Genomic DNA, 9,393 nt, shown 5'->3' with positions numbered 1-9,393 from the left:
GGTGCCCACGAGGCAGCGGGCGCGCCCTCCGCCCTCGTGGATGCCTCGTGTCCTTTCCGTACTACTTCTAATTTTCCTATTTTCTTAAATATTCCAACATAGAGAAAAATTGCTATTAGAACTATTTTGGAGTCGGTTTACTTACCGTACCACATACCTCTTCCTTTTCGGAGGTTGAAACGTTCTGGAAAGTGTCCCTTATGTACTCCTTCGGGGTTACGGTTTCAATAACATTAGTTTCAACATTTAAAGGATTACCTGAGATATAATGTTTGGTTCTTTGACCGTTCACCACCCTCGGATTTGTGCCTTCAAAGTTGTTGATTTTTATGGCACCTGAATGATAGACCTCCTCAATAACGTAAGGACCTTCTCATTTAGAGAGGAGTTTTCCTGCAGAAAATCTTAAATGAGAGTTGTATAACAATACATAGTCACCTACATTAAACTCATGTTTTTGTATCCTTTTGCCATGCCATCTTTTAACTTTTTCTTTAAACAGTTTGGCATTTTCATAGGTCTGGGTTCTCCACTCATCAAGTGAGCTAATGTCAAATAGTCTCTTCTCACCGGCAAGTTTGAAATCATAATTGAGCTCTTTAATGGCCCAATATGCTTTATGTTCTAGTTCGAGAGGTAAGTGACATGCTTTTCCATAAACGATCTTATATGGAGACATACCCATAGGATTTTTATATGCAGTTTTCTAGGCCCATAATGCATCATCAAGTTTCCTGGACCAATTCTTTCTAGATCTATTAACAGTCTTTTGCACAATTAATTTAAGCTCTCTATTGCTCAGTTCTACTTGACCACTAGACTATGGGTGATATGGAGATGCAATTATATGATTAACATCATACTTAGCACGAATTGTACGAAAAGCACCATGAATAAAATGTGAACCACCATCAGTCATTAAGTATCTAGGGACTCCAAACCTAGGAAAGGTGCTTCTTTAAGCATCTTAATAGAGGTGTTATGATCAGCACTACTAGTTGGAATAGCTTCTACCCACTTAGTAACATAATCAACAACAACTAAAATATGTGTATACCCATTAGAGGAAGGAAACGGTGTTGGGGAACGCAGTAATTTCAAAAAATTCCTACGCACACACAAGATCATGGTGATGCATAGCAACGAGAGGGGAGAGTGTCGTCTACATACCCTCGTAGATCGTAAGCGGAAGCGTTAGCACAACGTGGTTGATGTAGTTGTACGTCTTCACGATCCAACCGATCCAAGTACCGAACGTACGGCACCTCTGAGTTCAGCACACGTTTAGCTCGATGACATCCCGCGAACTCCGATCCAGTAGAGCTTCAAGGGAGAGTTCAGTCAGCACGACGGCGTGATGACGGTGATGATGTTGTTACCGGCGCAGGGCTTCGCCTAAGCACCGTTACGATATGGCCGAGGTGGAATATGGTGGAGGGGGGCACCGCACACGGTTGGGAGAGATCAACAGATCAACTTTTTGTGTCTAGAGGTGCCCCCTGCCCCTGTATATAAAGGATGGAGGAGGGGAGGTCGGCCAGTGTAATGCCCCGAGACCGTTGCGCCAGGTGTCGTCCAGTTATTCGCTGTTGTTGCCTTGTCATTTGCTTGCGTGTTGCATCTTGTCATGTCATCATATGCATTGCATCATCATGTTTTTCAAAACTTGCATCCGTCCCGGCCTCCTCATTCTCTCCGTTGTCCGTTCTAAGCCCAGACACACTTGCACGCGCCCGCGACATGTCCGAAATATTATTTTATAAGTGGCCAGAAAATGTTCTCGGAATGGGTTGAAAGTTGGCATGTGGTGTTGTTATGTTGTTAGTAGGTCGCCTGCCAAGTTTCATCGCATTTGGAGCTCGTTTGATAGCCCAACCGTTAAACTATAGCGGCAATATAGCCGGTCTAACGTCGGACGTTTTCGGTCTCCGAAAACTGTTGCCGGACCTCTCTCTCCTCTCTTCTCAGCCCATCTCTCTCTAGCACAGCCCACTAGCCCACCTATCTAACCCCCCTCCGCTCCGGGTCGTCCGATCGAGATCGAACGGCTCCGAAACAGCCTCAAACCCCCTAACCCTAGCCCCCTTGCCTTATATAGACCCCCTCCATGCCATTTTTGGCATCCCTAGCCCTCCACCTACCTCTAGCCCCCTCCCCTCAATTTCAGCGCCGAACCCCTCCCTAGCCTCCACTTGTCGCCGCCGCCCTTGGTCTCTTCCCGCACCGCCACCTCACCGGCGCCACATGGCGCGCTCCTAGTGGCCAGCCGCAACCGCGTGGTCACCCGCAGCCAACGGGACAATGCCACATCGCCCCTGGCCTCCTCCCACCTCCCGTGGCCCTGCCAGGCCCATGCGGGGCCCGCCGAGCCCATCGAAGCCCGGATCCCACCGCCGCTTCCGAGAGCCCCGCGCCCTGGTTCCCAAGTCTCGCGCAGGAGATCCTCTCCCCGTCGAGCCCCGCCACTGGCCGGCGAGACGCCGGAGTCGCCGCCGGCGACCACCTTCAGCCAGGTCGCGATGCCGCATGGCCCTCTCTCTCCCTTCCCTTTTCTTTCCTTCCCTCACTTGCTCTCTCCCTCCCTCTGTTGCCGCAGGGAACCACTGGCATCATTTGGAGCTTCCGCTGCCGCCGTCGATCATCAATGGGCACGCCGACCCCGGATCCGGCCACTACGGCCTCCTCCCCGCCAGATCCGAGGGATCCCATCCTCCCCGCTTCGTCCCGTTGCCAGAGTCTGCAAGCCGCCGCCGCTCGTCCTCGTCGGGAGGAGGACGACGCCATCTACGTCGCTGGCCTCGTCCACGCAGGCAGGTCGCGTCCCCGTGAGGCCCGACCCATCTCCACTCCAGCCCGCAGAGAAGAACAGCTCCGCGGATCAAACGCCTAACCGGCCCAGTTGCAGTGTTCCAAGCCCAGCTCCAGGCCGGCCTGCCTCTTGCGCGCCTGGTCCGCAACCGCGCTCCAGGCCGCTTCGGCGCTAAGGCCAACCGTGGCCTCCTCTCAGGCCCAGTGCCTTTCTCACTGCGCCAAAGGCCTCGAAGGCCCACTGTGAGCAGCGCCCCCAGCCCCTCCAGTTTTGGCCCGTTTCATATTTTTTTCTGCCTGGTGAATTTAGTTATTTTTCCAGAGCCATCCAGTTTTACAGAAAGCCCCTTGCACTTCATGCATTTAATATCTCCACAACCGTGCATCAGTTTAAAACAAACTTAATATGAAAAATGCTTAGAATTGCATCTAGTTTCGTAATATGTCATTTTCATCCATGTTTAAAATGTTGTTTGGTTAAATTTGCTCCTATGCCATGCTAAAATGGTTTAATTCATAACTAAATAACCGTAGCTCCATTTTTAACAAACTTTATATGTAAATGGGGTAGAATTTTGCCTAGTTTATCATGGTGACATTGTTTTGCATGCCTAACAACTCTAAAATATGGTTTAGGGCAGAACAGGACCTAACCTAATATATGCACATGAGGAGTTTCCGGATTTGTTGTTTGTTGTTCCCGGCCTCATTTAAACTTGACTAGATAGGTAGTTTTACTTTGCTTCACCTCTTGCCATGTTTAACAACATTTAATATTGTTGGGTACATAAACGAGATCGAACTAAATAACTTGAATGTGGTGTTTCATCAATATGTGAGCTCCACTTAATTTGTAGTGTTGTTTGTTGCACTTTGCCATGCCATGCCCTCTTTAAATCGGTCATGCATCATACTTGGTTGTGCATCATGCCATGCTTATGTGGTGGTTGTTTACTATGTTGTTTGCTTCTTTCCGGTGTTGCTTCTTCGGGTTAGTTCCGATAACGTCGTGTTGTGAGGAACCGTTCGTCTACGTCTGTTTGTCTTCTTCATGGACTCGTTCTTCTTCCTTGTGGGATTTCAGGCAAGATGACCATACCCTCGAAATCACTTCTATCTTTGCTTGCTAGTTGCTCACTCTTTTGCTATGCCTATGCTGCGATACCTACCACTTGCTTATCATGCCTCCTATATTGTTGAACCAAGCCTCTAACCCACCTTGTCCTAGCAAACCGTTGTTTGGCTATGTTACCGCTTTGCTCAGCCCCTCTTATAGCGTTGTTAGTTGCAGGTGAAGATTGGAGCTTGTTCCATGTTTGGAACATGGATATTTTGTTGGGATATCACAATATCTCTTATTTAATTAATGCATCTATATACTTGGTAAAGGGTGGAAGGCTCGGCCTTATGCCTGGTGTTTTGTTCCACTCTTGCCGCCCTACTTTCCGTCATATCGGTGTTATATTCCCGGATTTTGCGTTCCTTACGCGGTTGGGTAATAATGGGAACCCCTTGACAGTTTGCCTTGAATAAAACTCCTCCAGCAATGCCCAACCTTGGTTTACCATTTGCACTAACAACCTACCACCTTCCCTTGGGTTCTGCAGACTCAAGGGTCATCTTTATTTTAACCCCCCCCCCGGGCCAGTGCTCCTCTGAGTGTTGGTCCGAACTAGAGTCCTGTGCAGCGCCCCCTCGGGGAAACTCGAGGTTTGGTTTTAGTTGTACGGAGCGCTCATCTGAGTGTGCCCTGAGAATGAGATATGTGCAGCTCCTATCAGGATTTGTCGGCACATTCGGGCGGTGTTGCTGGTTTAGTTTTACCTTGTCGAAATGTCTTGTAACCGGGATTCCGAGTCTGATCGGGTCTTCCCGCTAGGAGGTCTATCCCTTCATTGATCGTGAGAGCTTGTGATGGGCTAAATTGGGACACCCCTGCAGGGATTTGAGCTTTCTAAAGCCGTGCCCGCGGTTATGGGCAGATGGGAATTTGCTAACGTCCGGTTGTAGAAAACCTGAAGTTTATCTTAATTAAAATACATCAACCGCGTGTGTTACCGTGATGGTCTCTTTTCGGCGGAGTCCGGGAAGTGAACACGGTGTTGGAGTAATGCTTGACGTAGGTTGTTCTAGGATCACTTCTTGATCATAGTTGTTCGATCGTGCTTTTGCCTTCTCTTCTCGCTCTCATTTGCATATGTTAGCCACCATATATGCTAGTCGCTTGCTGCAGCTCCACCTCATACCTTTTACCTTACCCATGAGCTTAAATAGTCTTGATCGCGAGGGTGCGAGATTGCTGAGTTCCCGTGACTCACAGATACTTCCAAAACCAGTTTGTAGGTGCCGATGTTACCGAGCAGGTGACGCAACCAAGCTCAAGGAGGAGCTCGATGAAGATCTTGTCCTTTATGTTGTTTCGTTCTAGTTGATCAGTAGTGGAGCCCAGTTGGGGTCGATCGGGGACCGTGTCGCATTTGGGGTTCTTCTTTTATTTTGGTTCCGTAGTCGGACCTTGATTGTATCTGGATGATGTAATGCTTTATTCATGTAATTGTGTGAAGTGGCGATTGTAAGCCAACTATGTATCTCTTTCCCTTATGTATTACATGGGTTGTGTGAAGATTACCTCACTTGCGACATTGCTTTCAATGCGGTTATGCCTCTAAGTCGTGCTTCGACATGTGGGAGATATAGCCGCATCGAGGGTGTTACAGCCAGCCCCTAGGGCGCGCCAGAAGTGTGGAGTCCTACTAGGACTCCCTAGTCCTAGTAGGATTCCTCCTCCCACATGGAATAGAAAGAAGGGAAGGGAAAAGGAGAAGGAAGGAAGGGGGCGCCCCCCCCTCCCTAGTCCAATTCGGACCAGACCATGGGAGGGGTGCAGCCACCTTTTGAGGCATTTCTTTCCTTTCCCGTATGGCCCATTAAGGCCCAATACAAATTCTCGTAACACTCCGGTACTCCGAAAAATACCCGAATCACTCGGAACCTTTCTGATGTCCGAATATAGTCGTCCAATATATCGATCTTTATGTCTCGACCATTTCAAGACTCCTCGTCATGTCCCCGATCTCATCCGGGACTTCGGACTACCTTCGGTACATCAAATCACATAACTCATAATACAAATCGTCACCGAACGTTAAGCGTGCGGACCCTACGGGTTCAAGAACTATGTAGACATGACCGAGACACGTCTCCGGTCAATAAACAATAGCGGAACCTGGATGCTCATGTTGGCTCCCACATATTCTACGAAGATCTTTATCGGTCAAACCGCATAACAACATACGTTGTTCCCTTTGTCATCGGTATGTTACTTTCCCGAGATTCGATCGTCGGTATCTCAATACCTAGTTCAATCTCGTTACTGGCAAGTCTCTTTACTCATTCCGTAATGCATCATCCCGCAACTAACTCATTAGTCACATTGCTTGCAAGGCTTATAGTGACGTGCATTACCGAGAGGGCCCAGAGATACCTCTCCGACAATCGGAGTGACAAATCCTAATCTCAAAATACGCCAACTCAACAAGTACCTTCAGAGACACCTGTAGAGCACCTTTATAATCACCCAGTTTTGTTGTGACGTTTGGTAGCACACAAAGTGTTCCTCCGATAAACGGGAGTTGCATAATCTCATAGTCATAGGAACGTGTATAAGTCATGAAGAAAGCAATGGCAACATACTAAATGATCAAGTGCTAAGCTAATGGAATGGGTCAAGTCAATCACATCATTTCCTAATGATGTGATCCCATTAATCAAATGACAACTCATGTCTATGGTTAGGAAACTTAACCATCTTTGATTAACGAGCTAGTCAAGTAGAGGCATACTAGTGACACTATGGTTTGTCTACGTATTCACACATGTATTATGTTTCTGGTTAATACAATTCTAGCATGAATAATAAACATTTATCATGATATAAGGAAATAAATAATAACTTTATTATTGCCTCTAGGGCATATTTCCTCCAGTCTCCCACTTGCACTAGAGTCAATAATCTAGTTCACATCGCCATGTGATTTAACATCAATAGTCACATCTTTATGTGATTAGTTCACATCTTTATGTGACTAACACCCAAAGGGTTTACTAGAGTCAATAATCTAGTTCACATCGCTATGTGATTTACACCCAAAGAGTCATCATGTTTTGCTTGTGAGAAATTTAGTCAATGGGTCTGCCACATTCAGAGCCGTATGTATTTTGCAAATTTTCTATGTCTACAATGCTTTGCACAGAGCTACTCTAGCTAATTGCTCCCACTTTCAATATGTATCTAGATCGAGACTTAGAGTCATCTAGATCGGTGTCAAAAGCTTGTATCGACGTAACTCTTTACGATGAACTCTTTTATCACCTCCATAACCGAGAAATATTTCCTTAGTCCTCCAAGGATAATTTGGACCGCTGTCCAGTAATCTACTCCTAGATCACTATTGTACTCTGTCGGTGTCAAAACCGGCGGATCTCTGGTAGGGGGTCCCGAACTGTGTGTCTAGGATCGATGGTAATAGGAGGCAGGGGACACGATGTTTTACCCAGGTTTGGGCCCTCTTGATGGAGGTAAAACCCTACGTCCTGCTTGATTTATTCTTGATGATATGAGTATTACAAGAGTTGATCTACCACGAGATTGTAGAGACTAAACCCTAGAAGCTAGCCTATGGTATGATTGTTGTATATCATCTCCCGACTAGCCTGGCCCTGGTTTATATAATGCACCAGAGGCCTAGGATAACAAGAGTCCTAGCCGAATACGCCGGTGGGGAGGAGTCCTTGTCTTGATCACCAAGTCTTGTGGAATCTTCCATGTATGCGGCAATTGTCCGAACTGGCCCATGAGTATACGGCCATGGGAGTCCTCGGCCCAATCTAATAGATCGGGAGATGATGTGGTGAGGACCCCCTAGTCCAGGACACCGTCAGTAGCCCCCTGAACCGGTCTTCAAGTTAGGGACGCTCCTCAATTCTTTCGAATTGTTCTTCATCTTCGGTTGTCGGTCTTGAAAACTGGTTCAACAAATCTTCTTATCTTCGATCTTGAGGATCGCCGAAATGCATTCGACAAGTTTATACGCCGGGTATCCAAGGAGCCCCTTTAAGTTTCCGGCCTTTATCAATGCCTTGTTATTTTTATGCCACACCTCGGGTTTGAAGTTGTTCCCGGGAGGCAGTGTCCTCTTGCGTCCGAGTTCTAATGCCGGACTGCATTCGAGGTATCTTTTGCAGCCGAACACCAATGCCGGACTGCTTCCGAGCTCCAACGCCGGACTGTGTCCAAGCTCCAATGCCGGACTATATCCAAGATGTCATAGATCATCTTGGTCCAAAAAAGTTGGAGTTTAGTCGAGCTTAATGCCGGAAATGCCCTCTATGGAGCCAGCCACTAGCGCCCGAGCTTTATGCCGGACTGCTTCCGAGGTGGTGCACCACCCCGACTGTGGGCCGATTTTTTGTCAATATTTTTTATTGGTGCAATTTATTCTCTGTCGAGATATACAGCCAGTAGCCCTCAAAGTGTGTATCGGTCTAAAACCCGAGATGCACCTGAAGGATGACGTAAGACCGCTGATCCCAGTAGCCGCTGAGACTCAGGTTGATTTGCAAAATCGGCCCGAGGATCAAGTACTAGCTCGGCAGAATACTTCGGGACACAAAAAGCGGCGTGCTCAGTCCTCGAGACTCAGGTTGGGTGCGGCCGAACAACCTGAGGATCAAAATCTCCTCAGAAACTATATTGCACATAAAATTTTCTGCATTGGACAGGCAATGCAGTAGCCCCCGAGACACTGGTCGGGTGGCAACACCAGATCAGGGGATCGATGTGCCCCTTTAATATTTGTAAATAATAAGCCCGAAGCCCAGTAGCCCCCGAGCCTTAATGCAGGCATGGGCGGCCGAATTAAGGATCGATATCCATAGTAAAATCACAAATTATGTGTAATGACTCTATGTATCCAAGTACTTTACATCATTAATGCTTGGATGCGCATTGTACAAAACTTTGTTGACCAACCATCGGCTTCCACCTCCTTGGCCATTAGCCGAGGAGTGTTTGTCCTACTTTATAAAGCCTTTATGAGGGCAAAGATTTATGACAAACAAGGCAATCTGTCCATACGGTTTTATAAACAAAGGTACGTAGAGTGATATGTTATATTTACTGTTTAACATAAGAAATGTTTTCCAAAGAAAATAGTCCTGCTATCGGCTCCTTCCTTTGGGTTGTCATGCTAAGCATGATCATGAAACCTCAGCTCTAATGTAAGAGCAAAATATCGAGGATTTAGTTTGGGAGGCCAGTTAATAGCCCCCCGCAGTGTTCGGCGACAGTCGAGGTCAAGCCGTAAACACTTCGGCCATTGTTATGAATGGCCCATCATTTAACACAGTCATCGGATCGCTGACCAGTTTACGCTTATTGTGACAGTTAGTTTTCGGCTTTCTTCACTGAGGTGCTTAACCATGTGAGCTGGAAGCACAATCGCAGTGGTTCTCCCTTTGCACGCCTAGCCGAACAAAGCGGAACGTAGGAAGCAAGTGCAGGAGCCGGGCAACCCAACTATTGAC

This window comes from Triticum urartu, chromosome 7, assembly GCF_003073215.2.
Source record: "Triticum urartu cultivar G1812 chromosome 7, Tu2.1, whole genome shotgun sequence".
Classification (NCBI taxonomy): Eukaryota; Viridiplantae; Streptophyta; class Magnoliopsida; order Poales; family Poaceae; genus Triticum; species Triticum urartu.
The sequence above is the reverse complement of the archived record's forward strand: the minus strand, read 5'-3'. Positions refer to the sequence as shown.